At 39.2% G+C, this 16,985-nt stretch overlaps 1 long non-coding RNA gene across 1 annotated transcript; it reads left to right on the top strand.

The window, feature by feature from the left end:
- Positions 1-576: 576 nt before the first annotated feature.
- On the top strand, positions 577-16,742 carry LOC122704388. The gene is made up of 3 exons (XR_006343850.1): positions 577-896; positions 13,850-13,966; positions 15,776-16,742. It is a non-coding gene; the product is annotated as an uncharacterized LOC122704388 (long non-coding RNA).
- Positions 16,743-16,985: the final 243 nt, after the last annotated feature.

Raw genomic sequence — 16,985 nt, 5'->3', positions numbered from 1 at the left:
AAAGAACAATTTCCTATTATCCCCTTGCCAGCCCCTGGCAACCACCATGCTACTTTCTGTCTGTATGATTTTGACTACCCTAGGTACTTTTCACATTTTAGTTACTGTGAATAATTCTACTACAAATACAGGTGTACAGATATCTCTTCAGGACCCTGCTTTCAATCTTTTTGGTATATACCCAGAGGTGGGTTTGCTGGGACATATGGTAATTATATTTTTAATTTCTTGAGGAACCACCATACTGTTTTTCACAGCAACTCTACCATTTTACAGTCCCACCAACAATGCACTGGGTTCCCATTTTTCCACATCCTTCCAAGACTTCTTTTCCTTCCCCTCCCTTCCCTCCCTCCCCCTCTTCTCCTTTTCTCTCCCTCTCTTTTCTTTTCTCTCACTCTCTTCCTTTTCTCTCTCACTGTCTCTGTCACTCTCTTTCTTTCATAGTCCTCATCCTAATGGAACTGAGGTGTATCTCACTGTGGTTTTGATTTGTTGACTGGGATCTTTTTTTTTTTTTTTAATTTTTTTATTATTATTTTTTTTTTCCAGTGGGTTTTGTCATGTTGACTGGGATCTTATTTGCCAACCACAGAAGCCACTTCAGCTAATTTAAGAATTTACTAAGGAACATTACATAGTCTGTGGAGTCTCTAGGAGAATCAGTCAGATCTGGAGCCTACCCAGCCAGTAACAATACCAAAACCACTAAGCAGGATTGCCTCAGCCAGACCTCGGTGCTGCTACCAATGGGGCTGTAGATGAAGGACGTTACGTACAAGACTCTCCGTCATTTCTGCCACTGAAGACCAGACTTCTCTTCACCATCCAGGCCAGAAAAATGGATTCAGCACAGCACTTGCTTCTTCATGCTGCTGTTTTCGACTGAGACCTGTGTGAGTAAGCCTGGTTGGGAGAGCCTGCACTCAAGCTGCAAAGGTGCTGGGCAAGGGAGCTTGGACTCTGCCTCAGAGAGTCTGGATTCATAGAGTGGGAAATTACTCTGATGTAGGAAATGTTTCCAAAGACAGCCACCAAGCATGAGAAATATATACTTCACTTTTCTACCTTATTTATAAATTATATAAAATATTATAAACTAAACATATACATTTATGAATATAAATAAGAGATAATAATAGCTACCTCATTGACTTATCTTAAAGATGAGATGAAATTCCATACAGAAAATGTGTAACACAGTGTCTGGCACATTGCAGATGCGGATGATGTTATCCTTATTTCTCTTAACTAAATGTGTTATTTCCTGTGTGATGTAAGGCTGACATGGAGGCAGCTGTATGTTACAATTTTAGGAACCTCAGAAGAGCTCTATGACACCCTCAGCATCATATTGAAAATAAAGTTCCATGTCATTATTTTAGCTTGATTTCTGACCTTGAGAGAAGGCAAATATCTGAAAACGGAGTGCTATTTTAGGCTATTAATGCATATTAATATTAATACAAAGCCACATCATATGTTAGAAAGAGCGCTTTTTTGGACATTAAGAGGTCTGAGTTCAAATCCTGTCTCTTTATCAGTAACTGTACAATCCTGGGCAGTTGATTACCCTCTCTTGGCCTCTTTCCTCTGTGAAAAGGAGGGTGAAGTACTGAACCACCATCTAGCTCTGTAGTATCACACTGCCATAAATGGAGGCTCTTGAGAGCAGAGTTTTGGTGTGGAGCAGAAAGGGGAAAGCAGGAATTCTCTGGTTCCTTGAAAGAGTGTAAAATAATTCTTGGTGGAAGAAAATGATACCAAAGGACATCAGACTGATAGAAAGAGAGTACTGGACTGCAAGGGCTGCTGAAAGCTGACAATAAGTAGTATAAAAGTTAAGATTTTGTGAATTACTTAAGTATCTTGAAATTCTCTCTTGGGAAATAATTAGTAATAAAAATAGAAACAGTTACTGAGTAACTGTTTCCTGTACCATACTGTAGGTACAAATTTGCACTGACATACAATCCTTGTTCTCAGGCACTAATTCCAGAGGGGAAGACAGAAATAGAATTAGAATACAGTGTGGCAATTCCACAGAAGCAAGCACCAAGTGTGGTATTACAAGTTATTTGCATTTTGGAGAGTTATGTATCATAACTGTTATGAAATACCAACAATTAAAAAAAATTCTGTGTTAGGGAATATTTAACAGTAGGATTCCTGTGTGCTGTTTTCTATCTCTCTTGAACCCTCTGTTCCTTATCAGCTCCTGATAGGAGCGAAAGGAGTGGCAAGATCCCAGGACTGAGATCACAGAAATGAGATGCTTGCATAGGATTTCCTTCATTAGCTTTTCCACTTGGTAAAAGGGATTATTTATGACCCTCTTTTGATGTGGATTGCTTTTTGGCCTTATGGCCTCTATTGCTCCTTGATTCCTTGGTAACTTGTAAAGTCAGGTCTTTTGATCTTTATCTGAAGAAGCTACCTTGTAATACGGTATATATATTCACACAGAATTCAATAAAGCACCCTTGCTCCATCAGAGACCTGGGTACCCGTGTCCTTCCTTCTTTCTCTCTATCTCTCTTTCTGGCTGATTCCCTGGAGCGCGGAGGCCTGCTGCGTAACCCAGGGAATATTAGCCTCTTTCCTTCTTTCACTTTCTTATCATTGACTCCGGACCAACAGGTTCTGGTCCATTAAAGGACCCCAACAATTCTGCAAGTTTTTTACGGTCTTGTTCCCATCACTACTGTCTTTAAGATTAAGCAGAGACAGTTTGATAAAGGAGAGCCCATATGTGTGTTAATCTAACACACACACACACTGTTTCAAGTTGGGAAAACAAGATTTAGCTTCGCAAAGAGTTGGACATGACTGAGAGACTAACTTTCACTTTCTTTAATAATGGGAGCCATAGTATGCTCCAAAAATATTAAAGATTATTGAGATGACATTGGCAAAGCATTCTTCAACTTGTCTCAGAAAAAGTGGAACCAACTTTAAGACGCAGGTCTAAATGTCACACTGTACAAAACTTCTTACAGATCTTTCAGTTAGAAGCAACCTCCACTACACTGCTAGTCTGCCCAGGATTACAGCTGTTTTGCCAATGTCCATCTCAAATTAGACTGTGCTCACTGACTGTTTTACTTATGTTTGTATCTCTCCAAGTCTGTAGTTCATTGCCACACCCGTAATAGGGGACTGATACAAATATACCCAATTAAGCTGAATGTTGGAAGGCTTTCTCAAAGAATATGCTCTATGTTAGAAACTAGAATCCATGTGCATTTTCTAAGGCTGAGAGCAGTTTAAGCTTATCATTCGATTTTGTGGAACCACAGTAAAAAAGCAGGCTATCTGAGTAACTGTTTTTTGGCAAATCAGAATGGATTAGAAGCTATTTCGTTAACTGTAAGATATATGGCAAGACTGTTAATTCATTCTTGCTTTACCAGATACTGAAACCTTCTGTTTTAACTTAATCTGCTGAAACTTAGTGGTATAAAAGTACAGAGAATTATGTGGAAATGAAAAGAAAAAGTAATCTTCAGAGAATTTATTTAGACATTAGTTGTCAATAAATACCACACAGATCTTCCTTGTTTAAGTCTTCCTAAAAAGCTCTGTTTAAAGGGCCACAGTAAAATAGGTGTAAAGCATTACACTTGCATTTAGTGCTTTAAAAATTCCCACTTTGAGTTTCCCTGGTGGTCCAGTGGGTTAAGAATCTTCCTGCCAATGCAGGGGACACAGGTTAGATTCCTGGTCCAGGAAGATTCCATATGCCACGGGGTAACTAAGACAGTGGCCACAACTACTGAGCCTGCGCTCTACAGCCCATGAGCCATAACTACTGAGCCGGCATGCTGCAGCCACTAAAGCCTGAGCGCCCAGAGCTGGTGCTCCGCAAGAGAGGCTACTGCAATGAGAAGCCCTAGCACCACAACCAGAGAGTAGCCCTCACTCCCCACAAATAAAGAAAAGCCCTCGCAGCAACGGACTCAGCTAAGCCAAAAATAAATAAATTTAAAATATGAAATAAAATCCCAGCTTAACTGATATGAGAAAATACATTTTTATGGGAATGTGACACATATAATAAATGACATTCTTGCCATTTGCGTTGTTTCAGATGACATGTTATTCCTTCTTTAGGGGATCATATTTAAAATGGCCCCTACATAATAATCTAGGTCAAACAATGCCCCCAGTTATATTATTTGCCTATTTAATATTTTAAGCTCCAAATTAACCCTTTTACTCTGGGGCTAGAAGTCTGCAGACTGTATTTTCCAGAATCCACTCCAGTTAGGGCAGACCTCCTGGAGACACTAGGAGAATGGATAGTGGGAGGAGAAAAAGCCCCGTTCCTGTTTCTTGCTCTTCCTTAACTGTGCAAGTTCTCCTTAACTCCTGCTTCTTTTAGCCCTTCCAGAGTCAGTACTACACATGGTCAAAGGTACCAGCAGCAGCTCCTCTTAGGGTCTGAGTCCCAACTTCATGGGACTTTCCTCTGAGCTCTTGATGCGCCGTGGCAGCCAGGCAGCAAACCCTCCCCAGGGTCAGAGTTCTAATACAGTGGGTCTTCTCTGAGCCCCTCCCCAGGTTCTAGTAATCCCAGACTTTACCCTTTCGTTCCTCTAACCCTATCACTGGTAATTGCTTCTGGCAGTGCAGTTGTTCTGAGTTGTCTTAATGTCCTTTTTTTTGTCCTTTCAGCCCTCCAACATCTGTTTAACATTTCCCTATGTTAATTCTTTTAATTCTCCTCTAGTAAAATACCTACTGGGGTTTCCTGTTATGTTGCCTAGACCCTGACTGACCACAGATTCTGAGATATCAAGGTTCATTATTTTAAAATAATTTTTTGCCTAGACTCTGAGCCTAGATACCTAGGCTCTATATTCTAAAACTCACACTACTTCCCTCATTTTCAGAAAACTGACACATTTTTCTAATGTATCTGCATTTTGAAGGAGCTAGGCTACGAGCTAAAGAAAAATTTTCTTATAGTTATACCCATGAATGAGTTACACTCATGAGCAGGTAACCCCATTACTGAAAAAAATGTTCATTGTATTGTTGTCTGATTCAACAAACATTTACTGCTCACTGACAATGAGTCAGGAACTGTTAGGTGCTGGGGATGCAAACATAAATGTCGTTGTTCTTATCCTTAAGAGAATAGAAATACCTACCTATTACTTAGTAATAGCTTTGATCAAGGATGCACAGAGGCTGTGGGATCCTGGAGGCTTTGGAACTGGGTGTTAAGGAATGGAATTGGACACTGGTACCCACTGCGGGTTGTCAGAAAGCATAAACTGAGAAATATGTATTGGACAGCTTGATACAGAGTCGGGGCTTTGTATGGAGCATTTAAATGTCAAATGGCTGGGATGCCCTGGCAGGTGCTCAGGGGCTAACAGATACCTGGACTCTCTGTGTCCTCTAGTCATGACAAGACGATCACACTGAGGTTAGTAATCCAGGAAGATTTAGATTTGAGAAACATGACAAGGAGGAAGCTATATACCCAAAGTTAAATGCCATATTTAGAGCGTGCTAAATCTTACACTTACCAAAACTACTGAGAAAAGAGCTTGTGGTTGAAGATCATAATGATTTAATGAACCATTTCACTCGCAGTTGGTGAATGGGTTTGTATTTTAAGCCTCACTGTCAGAACAAGACCCAGTTTCCCCAACAGTCAGTCTCTCCCATCAGGAAACTTCCATAAGCCTCTTATCCTTATCCATCAGAGGTAGCCAGAATGAAAACCACAGTCACAGAAAACTAACCAAACTGATCACATGGACCACAGCCTTGTCTAACTCAATGAAATTATGAGCCATGCCATGTAGGGCCACCCAAGACAGACGGGTCATGGTGGACAGTTCTCACAAAACGTGGTCCACTGGAGAAGGCAATGGCAAACCACTTCAGTATTCTTGCCTTGAGAATCCCATGAACAGTATGAAAAGGCAAAATGATAGGACACTGAAAGATGAACACTCCAGGTCGTAGGTGCCCAATATGCTATGGGAGATCAGTGGAGATATAACTCGAGAAAGAATGAAGAGACAGAGCCAAAGCAAAAATAACACCTAGTTGTAGATGTGACTGGTGATGGAAGTAAAGTGCGATGCTGTAAAACAGAACAATATTGCATAGGAACCTGGAATGTTAGGTCCATGAATCAAGGCAAATTGGAAGTGGTCAAACAGGAGATGGCAAGAGTGAATGTCGACATTTTAGGAATCAGTGAACTAAAATGGACTGGAATGTGTGAATTTAACTCAGATGACCATTATATCTACTACTGTGAGCAAGATTCCCTTAGAAGAAATGGAGTAGCCATAATCGTAAACAGAAGAGTCTGAAATGCAGTACTTGGATGCAATCTCAAAAACAACAGAATGATCTCTGTTCATTTCCAAGGCTAACCATTCAATATCACAGCAATCCAAGTCTATGCCCTGACCAGTAATGCTGAAGAAGCTGAACAGTTCTATAAAGACCTACAAGACCTTCTAGAACTAACACCCAAAAAAGATATCCTTTTTATTACAGGGAACTGGAATGCAAAAGTAGGAAGTCAAGAGATACCTGGAGTAACAGGCAAATTTGGCCTTGGAGTACAAAATGAAGCAGGTCAAAGGTTAACAGACTTTTGTCAAGAGAATGCACTGGTCATAGCGAACACCCTTTTTCAACAACACATGAGAAGATTCTACACATGGGCATCACCAGATAGTCAATACCAAAATTAGGTTGATTATATTCTTTGCATCCAAAGATGGAGAAGCTCTATACAGTCAGCAAAAACAAGACTAGGAGCTGACTGTGGCTCAGATCATGAACTCCTTATTGCCAAATTCAGACTTAAATTGAAGAAAGTAGGGAAAACTACTAGACCATTCAGGTATGACCTAAATCAAATCCCTTACATTTATACCATGGAAGTGACAAGGGATTAGATCTGATAGACAGAGTGCCTGAAGAACTATGGATGAAGGTTCATAACATTGTACAGGAGGCAGGGATCAAGACCATCCCCAAGAAAAAGAAATGCAAAAAGGCTAAATGGTTGTCTGACGAGGCGTTACAAACAGCTGAGAAAAGAAGAGAAGTGAAAGGCAAAGGAGAAAAGGTAAGATATACCCATTTGAATGCACAGTTCCAAAAAATAGCAAGGAGAGATAAAAAAGCCTTCCTCAGTGATCGATGCAAAGAAAGAGGAAAATAATAGAATGGGAAAGACTAGAGATCTCTTCAAGAAAATTAGAGATACCAAGGAACATTTTTTTTCCCAAGGGAACATGTCATGCAAAGATGAGCACAATAAAGGACAGAAATGGTACGGACCTAACAGAAGCAGAGATACAAGAAGAGGTGGCAAGAATACACAGAACTATACAAAAAAGATCTTCATGACCCAGATAATCATGATGGTGGGATCACTGGTCTGTAAAGCCAGACATCCTAGAATGTGAAGTCAAGTAGGCCTTAGGAAGCATCACTACGAACAAAGCTAGTGGAGGTGATGGCATAATTCCAGTTGAGCTATTCCAGATCCTGAAAGATGATGCTGTGAAAGTGCTGCACTCAATATGCCAGCAAATTTGGAAAACTCAGCAGTGGCCACAGGACTGGAAAAGGTGTTTTCATTCCAATCCCAAAGAAAGGCAATGCCAAAGAATGCTCAAACTACCATACAATTGCACTCATCTCACACTCTAGTAAAGTAATGCTCAAAATTCTCCAAGCCAGACTTCAACAGTACATGAACCATGAACTTCCATATGTTCAAGCTGGATTTAGAAAAGGCAGAGGAACCGGAGATCAAATTGCAAACATCTGTTGGATCATCAAAAAAGCAAGAGAGTTCCAGAAACACATCTACTTTTGCTTTATTGACTATGCCAAAGCCTCTGATTGTGTGGATCACAACAAACTGTGGAAAATTCTGAAAGAGATTCTTAAAGAGACCAGACCACCTGACCTGCCTCCTGAGAAATCTGTATACAGGTCAAAAAGCAACAGTTAGAACTGGACATGGAACAAGACTGGCTCCAAATTGGGACAGGAGTGTCAAGGCTGTATATTGTCACCCTGCTTATTTAACTTACATGCAGAGTACATCATGTGAAATGCTGGGCTGGATGAACCACAAAGTGGAGTCAAGATTGCCAGGAGAAATATCAATAACCTCAGATATGCAGATGACACCACCCTTATGGCAGAAAGTGAAGAAGAACTAAAGAGCCTCTTGATGAAAGTGAAAGAAGAGAGTTGAAAAAGTTGGCTTAAAACTCAACATTCAGAAAACTAAGATCATGGTGTCTGGTCCCATCACTTCATGGCAAATAGACGGGGAAACAGTGAAAGACTTTATTTTTGGGGGCTCCAAAATCACTGCAGATGGTGACTGCAGTCATGAAATTAAGACGCTTGCTCCTTGGAAGAAAAGTTATGACCAACCTAGACAGCATATTAAGAAGCAGAGACATTACTTTGCCAGCAAAGGTCCGTGTAGTGAAAGCTATGGTTTTTCCAGTAGTCAGGTATGGATGTGAGAGTTGGACTATAAAGAAAGCTAAGCACCGAAGAATTGATGCTTTTGAACTGTGATGTTGGAGAAGACTCTTGAGTGTCCCTTGGACTGCAAGGAGAGCCAACCAGTCCATCCTAGAGGAAATCAGTCCTGAATATTCCTTGGAAGGACTGATGTTGAAGCTGAAACTCCAATACTTTAGTCACCTAATGCAAAGAACTGACTCATTGGAAAAAGACTCTGATGCTAGGAAAGATTGAAAGAGGAAGGAGAAGGGGAGGGACAACAGAGGATGAGATGGTTGGATCCATCACTGACTCAATGGATGAGTTCGAATAAACTCCAGGAGTTGGTAATGGACAGGGAAGCCTGGCGTGCTACAGTCCATGATATCATGAAGAGTCAGACACGACTGAGCAACTGAACTGAACTGAAGTGATGATTTATAACTGTACAGGCCATCCGGTTCTTTTATCAGCCCAGCATCCATTTTTCCTTCTTGTCAAAAGCCCAATATCTATCCCTTCTTTTGCTTTGGGTTTCTGGCTCTGTGGGACCATTATTCAAGGCATCACATCCCCTATGACCAAGGATAACCAAACCTAGGTCAAACATTCTCTTCCCTAGGAACCTGACTCTTGCATGAAAGAACAGTGCAGAAGGCTTTTGAAGTGGATTTTTTCTGAGGGCCCAAAGGAACTGTTAGTGGGTACTGCCCCTAGGTCTTCTCTGAGTCCAGTTTTCAGCTTTTTATTCAATCCATAACAACCAACAAACAGCCAAAGAACATTGATACAGGAGCTTAACTCTCAATCATGTTTATTTTGGATACAACTTCCTCTGCCTGGAAGCCCTTTACTCTCATTCTTTATTTTTCCAAACACTATGTTTCCTTTAGAAATATATACTTTTCAAATGGTTTTCTTGGGTATTTGAGCTACACTTGATAGGTCCCCATTTAAGCAGGCATAAAGTGACTCTCTGGATTTAAACAAGATTCATCCTAACTTTTCAACTAACGTTCTGTGTGAGTGAGGCATTGAGAGAGAATTTGCTGCAAGAAATTAGTTAAGTTCCATAATTCACCTCAGCATTGGCCAAACTTTCCCTGGGCTGCTTCCAGCTAATGACTGGGTTCTTCTGTATGGGTTTCCTTTTCACCATGGGATTCCTCTAAGTGGATAATCTTTGCTCTGGAGCTCCCCATCGACAGGCCACGATGTTCTTAGAGCTGCACTGCAGTTCCAGGCTCTATCCAGTCCTCCTTCCTCCCCTTCTCATTTCACACGTGTCAATTCTGCACCAAGTCTTCCTGCCTACCCTGCTCACCCTCTGTTCTCTCCTCACATATGTTATTTCCCAAAATTAATCTCCTGCACTTCTAACTCCATCTTGATGTTTGCTTCTAGAGAACCCAATTTGTAACAATGATTGACTTCTGGTTTTCTCATTTATAAAACAGGAACCTTGATGAGGGTGAAAAAGGAGAGTGAAAAAGCTGGCTTAAAACTCAACATTCAAAAAACTAAGATCATGGCATCCAGTCCCATCACTTCATGGCAGATATGTGGGGAAAAAGTGGAAACAGTGGCAGACTTTATCTTCTTGGGACTCCAAATTCACTGCGGATGGACACTGCAGCCTTGAAATTAAGACACTTACTCCATGGAAGGAAATCTATGGCAAACCTTGACAGTGTATTAAAAAGCACAGCTATCACTTTGCCAACAAAGGTCCATCTAGTCAAAGCTATGGTGTTTCCAGTAGTCATGTATGGATGCGAGAGTTGGACCATAAAGAAGGCTGAGCACTGAAGTGATGCTTTCGAACTGTGGTGCTAGAGAAGACTCAAAAGTCCTTTGGACTGCAAGGAGATCAAACCAATCTTAAGGAAATAAACCCTCAATATTCATTGGAAGGACTGATGCTGAAGCTCCAAAACTTTGGTCCCCTAATGAGAAGAGCCGACTCACTGGAAAAAGACCTTGATGCAAAAGGAGGGGGTGGCAGAGGATGGGATGATTACATCTAGATAGTTAGCATCACCTACTCAATGAACATGAATTTGAGCAAACTTCAGGAGATAGGGGAGGACAGATGAGCCTGGTGTGCTACAGTCCGTGGGGTCACAGAGTTGGACATGACTTAGCAACTGAACAACAACTACATCGTAGGATTAATGTGAAAATTAGATATTTCTCCCAAGGAAAGGTCTTGACACAGATTCTAATAAATGCTTTTATTGAAGTTTAAGTACGTACAGAAAAAAATGCATCAATCGTTGAGCGTACACGGTGCTTAGAAGTGAAAAAGGGAACATTCCCAGCACCTTAAAAGCATCCCCTCACGTCCCATATCAATCATTATTCCCTCACTCCTCCTCAAAGTTAACCGTCATCCTGATTTTTAATACTATAGTTTGCCTGTTTTTGAACTTCATTTAAATGAAATTATACAGTATACTCCTAATGTCTGAATTCTTACAAAGAACTTAAATTCTGGAGTATTGAAATCCATGTTGCTGTCAGTAGGAGTTCAGTCTGTTCGATGGTTCTGTAGTATTGACATTTTGAGCTGTGAATATACCACAACTTATCTTTTCTGCTATCGATGGACATTTGTGTTATTCCTAAGTTTTGGTGACTATGAATAATGCTGCTGTGAGCAGTCTTATGTGTCTTTTGGTGAATCTGTCTTTTAGGTGCAAACCTAGGATTGGAAATGCTGAATTATAAGGTGTGTCTGTTCATCTTTAGTTTTTCAACTTGGTAACACCAATCTATACTCCAACAAACAGTGTATAAGAGTTCTAGTTGCTCCATACCCTCATGACACTTCATTTTGTGCTATTTCATTTTAGTCATTCTGGGGCTGTATAATGGTACTGCATTGTGACTTTATTTTGTAGCAGCATTACTGTTTTAATTTCGCTGGTAACGAATAAAGTTAATAACTTTTGAAGGGTTTATTGATCCTTTGGATATTCTCTTTCTCTCTGTGTGGTTTTATTGTGGTACATTTTATATACCATAAAATTCAGTCATTTTAGGTCTGTAAATAAATAGTTTTTAGTTAAGTTTACAGTCATGCAACTATCATCACAATCTAATTTAAAAGTATTTTTATCATCTCAAAAAGAATCCTCATGCCCATTCACAGTCATTCTTCACCCTTAACCCCTGCCTCATGCAAACAATAAGTCTCCTTTCTGTCTCTATGGATCACCTTTTCTGGATAGTTCATGTAAATAGGATCGCTAAAACATGTGATCTTTTGTGACTGATTTTTTCCATTCTTAACATGTTTTTAAGGTTCATCCATGTTGTATCATGTATCAGTACTTTGTTCCTTTTCATTGCTGAATAGTATTCTATTGCACACATATGACTAATTTACCATTGGTGGATATTTGGGTTGCTTCTATGGAGATTTACATACAAGTCTTTTGTATGGACATGTTCTCTCTAGGGCAGATACCTAGGAGTGGAATTGTTGGGTCGTATGGTGAATCTGTTTAACATTTTAAAGAAACTGCCAAACTGTTTACTAAAGTATGCATCATTCCCACCAGCAATGTGTAACAACCCAGTTTCTTCACAATTTCATTGTATTTGGTTTTATCTTTTTTTTCCATTTCAGTGAATGTGTAAAGTATTGCATTTTTAATTTGCATTTCCCTGATAATCAAGGAAGTGAATACATATTTATTGACTACGTGGATGTTACCTTTTGTGGAGGACTTGTTCAAAATCCTTTGCCCATTTTTTCATTGGGTTTTCTGCCCTACTTCTTTATATCTTCTGGGTAGGTCTTTTGTGCATAAATGTAAGGCAAACAACTTTTCCATTTCATGGCTTGTCTTTTCATCTTGTAAAGGTGTCCCTAGCACATCTTAATTTTAATTAAGTCAATCTTATCAACTTTTTCTTTTATAGCCAAAGTCTTAATGATCTGTTTAGAAAACCTTTGTTTACCCCAAGTTCATGAAGATATTTTTTTATTTTGAAAGGATTATAGTTTTATATATTTTAGATGATTTAAAATCTACTTGGTATTTATTTTTGTTGAGTGAACCTGCAGTCAAGATTCAATTTGATTTTCCATTATTGTTTTCAATAAATTTTCAATAGAATTTATTGAAAAGGCTATCCTTTCTTTTACTCCACTGCAGTGTATCTATTATACATAAGGTAACTAAGTGTGGGTCTGTTTCTAGACTCTCAGTTGTATTTCAGTTTTTATTTTCATGCCAATGTCACTCTTCTTAATTGCTACAGCAACTGTATCATAACTCTTGAAATCTGGTAAAGATTCCCAAACTTCTCTTTCAAGATTGCCTTGGGTATTCCTGGCCCTTTGCCTTTTATATAATTTATAATCAACTTGTTAATTTTCATAGAGTATCTGCTTGTATGACACAGAATATTTCAATCAACTAACATTTTTATAATATCAAATCTAATTCAGCAACATGGCATAATCTGCCATTTATTTAGGTCCTATTTATTTATCTTTTCAACGATAGTTTTATTTTTTTAAAGGACAGAAATTCATTGTCTCACAGTTCTGGAGGCTAAAGATCTGAAAACAAGGTGTTAGCAGGGTTGCTTTCTCTTGAGGCCGTTCTTCTTGGCTTGCAGATGGCCGCCTTCTTGCTGTGTCCTCATGTGACCTCTCCTCATGTATGCCCCTGGTATCCGCAGTGACAGTGTTAAGTATAGAGATCTTCCATCTCATTTGCTTAGACATTTGATGGTTTTCTATATTGTAAATGGTATCCTTTTAAAACTTCATTTTCTGTTTATTACAGGTATATGCATATATAATTGTTTTTATATTGACAGTTCTAACAGTTTATTTGCAAATAATGGCATTTTTATTCCTTTCCAAATCTTTTATTTTTTTCTTAGTTTTCTTTTATTGAACTGACCAGGTAGGACCTCCAGTACAATGGATAACAAGTGGTGAGAGTGAGAATATTTGATTCATTCCTGATGTCAATACAGTAGATTTTTAACAAATGTTTCTCAGTCTTCTCCTAAGTAAGGTCCATTAAGAACAGTCTGAGATTCTCAGTAAAACCTAAAATGATGCTTGCTACTATGTTTGGTATGAAAGAGTGTCCTGAATCTCTGACACAAGGTACTGATTATTTTTCTAATGAAAAAACATGTAAGGAACTTGATCAGAGCAGAATTTAAAGATCTCCATGACAAGCCTACCAATGTGTGACATACTGAGAGGAATAACTACAGAATGAAAATGCCTCTTTATGCCTAACTTTCTGGTGAAAAACAGAGGAGTCAGCTTTTTCTTTTTCCTTCCCATAAGCAGGAAACTTTAATGCCAAGGATCTCACTTAACCCTCCTAACAAACATATGAAGTGACCATGATTTCCAATCAACAGATAAGGAGATGGAAGCCTGGAAAGGTTGAATAATTTGCCTAAGGTAAGTAGTTAGTGCTACATGGGTTTGGCCAGTATATGACAACTGGGTATTATGTTGAGATGTATAACCTACATGTGCTGTAGAAATTCTGGAAAACAGAAAATAAACAGAAGTGCCATGTAAAAGTTAGGGCTTGTGTGGAGTAAACCAAGTGCCCTGAGTGAAATAAAGAATGGTGAAAAATCATAATTTCAGATGGGAGAGCCATTATGAGTCAAGCAATGAAGGTGGAATGATCATGACCTCTATGTGCCAGTGTTCCAAGGTGCTTAATGGAGTAGTGGGTGAGAAGGCTGGACAGGAGGTTGAGCCAAAAGAAAAAAGAAAAAAAAAAAGATAATGATTTCTGTCACAAGACCTTCTAGATTTACTTAACCAGTTTCCCACCCTCTCCCCCAATTACTGGCCTTCTACTACACCATGCATACTTTAGCCATAGTCCATATTTATGGAATACCTACTATGTGTAAGGGCTTCCCTGGTGGCTCAGATGCCTGCCATATGGGAGACCCGGCTTCAATCCCTGGGATTGGGAAGATCCCCTGGAGAAGGGAATGGCAACCCACTCAAGTATTCTTGCCTGGAGAATCCCCATGGACAGAGGAGCCTGGTGAGCTCAAGTTTATGGGGTTGCAAAGACTCGAATGGACACGACTGAGTGACTAATACACACACACTATGTGTAAGGTATAGTATAGGAAGCTGCATTTGTATGCTTGCTCATATTGTTTCTGTCATGCAACAGAAACATGCTTTCACTTAATTTCTTTTACATTAAAAAAAACTGTAGGCACACACATAAATAACTGAATAGTCCTATAAGTTTGTCACCAAAAAGAAGCATGCCCTACTCCATCTCTCTTCAAAAACCTTTTTCCTTCTTTTTTAGCAGAGTATTTTATTTCCATGTCACTAAATAAGCTGTTTCTTAATTTTTAACTTTCTGTTAAAATGGAACAGTGGATCCACTGTTCCACTTTACCTCCACACCACCTCAATATAATTATGTTATAATTATATGTTATCCTCTCTCAATATAATTATGTTATAAACTTGATTAGATTATTATTTACCGTTAACATTCTTAGGGCATTCAGCCACTGGTCACAGTGGTTTACCTTTTCTTTCCGATACAACATTTTGCTTTCCTGGAGTTAATACCTGGGAGTTTTTGGTTTCATTTCAACCTTAGGTAAGTTTTTGCATAGAAATAATATCATCACAGATTGAATTAAAAGCAGAGACATTACTTTGCCAACAAAGATCCAGAGTCAAAGCTATGGTTTTTCTAGTAGTCATGTATGAGTGTGAGAGTTGGACCATAAAGAAAGCTGAGTGCTGAAGAATTGATGCTTTTGAACTGTGGTTTTGGAGAAGGCTCTTAAGAGTCCCTTGGACTGCAAGGAGATCAAACTAGTCAATCCTAAAGGAAATCAGTCCTGAATATTCATTGGAAGGACTGATGCTGAAGCTGAAGCTCCAATATTTTGGCCACCTGATGTGAAGAAATGACTCATTGGAAAAGACCCTGATACTGGGAAAGATTGAAGGTAGGAGGAGAAGGGGACGACAGAGGATGAGATGGTTGACTGGTATTACCGACTCAATGGACATGAGTTTGAGCAAGCTCTGGGAGTTGGTGAAGGAACAGGGAAGCCTGGCGTGCTGTAGTCCATGGGGTCACAAGGAGTCAGACGTGACTGAGCGACTGAACTGAATTGAACCCATTTCTGATTTCAGCCATAGAGGCAGTGGATAGTTCTATCTGAGCTCAGATTTATCTCGTACTCTTCCATTTTTCTACCTCAGGGCATTCTCTGACAGCCAAGGAGCCCACATGGCCAGCTACAATGGTGTACTTCAGGAGGTAATGCCCTGGTAGCAATTCAACTAGTGAGGAAGAGTCAAGAAAACAGTCCAGCCACTTGTCTTTCAGGAGACAATTGCTGAACTATCAACAGAGCTTCACAGAAGACCTGGTGGAATCAAGCTGCCACTGTCTACACAGCAATGACCTCATCAATGCACCTTTGTGTTGACCCTTCCTCTTTCTCAATGTCGCAAGTCCCTCACTCTGATTTTTTTGGGCTCTGGGAGATGCATCAGGTAGTTTATTACTCTTTCTGAAAAAGTCTCTGTGGGAGCTTCTGATATGCTTCACTGTGTCTCTCTCTTGTGCTGAATCCCAGTCTTTACACCTCATGTCTTCATTTTATTTGTGCCCTTATTCTTATGAAACATATCCTTTATGGTTTTTTGAGAAAGACCATATGAGAGGTAAAGCTTGTGAGACCTTGTACAAATAAAAATGTCTTCATTTTCCCCTTAGGTTTGATTAATAGTTTATTTGGATCCAGAATTTTAGGTTGGAAATTTCTTTCAGAATTTTGAAGGCACTGCTTCTGTTGAAATTTTAAGCTATTCTGATTCTTACTTCTTGGTATTTGACCTGCCCTTTTTCTTTGGAAACATATCTTCTCTTTGACCTCAAAGTGCCTGAAATTTCATAATAGACTTTTTTTCATCCACTGTATTATTCTTTCAATCTAAAATCTGAAGTTCTTTAGTACTGGAATTATTTCTTGAAATACTCCACTGAGTCCCTGTTTTCTCTGTTCTTTTTGGAACTCTGGGAGATTGAATATCGGGCCTCCAGGGCTGTTAAAAATTAACTTTTTTTCCTCCATATTTTATTTCCTGAGAAATTTCTTCAACTTTATAAATCTTCAACTTCTAAATCATATATTGAATTATTCAGCAATGCTATTCATTTTTTCTAATACCTCTGTTTTTTGAAAGCTCCTTTTTATACCTACTCCTGATTCATAGTTGCAAATTCATCTTTCCAAAGATACTTTTTCTTTTGACATTTTTTTCTTTCTTCATAGTCTGTTGCCTTTAGGTGCTTTTTCCCTAATTGTTCTCTCTCTCATGTAAGAGGCTTCTTTGGATGTTTCATAACTCCTGGTTGTTTAATCATTTTTAATAGCATGGAACTAAAAGAATAACTGCAAGTCTG

This window comes from Cervus elaphus, chromosome 12 (assembly GCF_910594005.1).
Source record: "Cervus elaphus chromosome 12, mCerEla1.1, whole genome shotgun sequence".
NCBI classification, from domain to species: Eukaryota; Metazoa; Chordata; class Mammalia; order Artiodactyla; family Cervidae; genus Cervus; species Cervus elaphus.
This window is presented reverse-complemented; position numbering and strand designations above follow the sequence as displayed.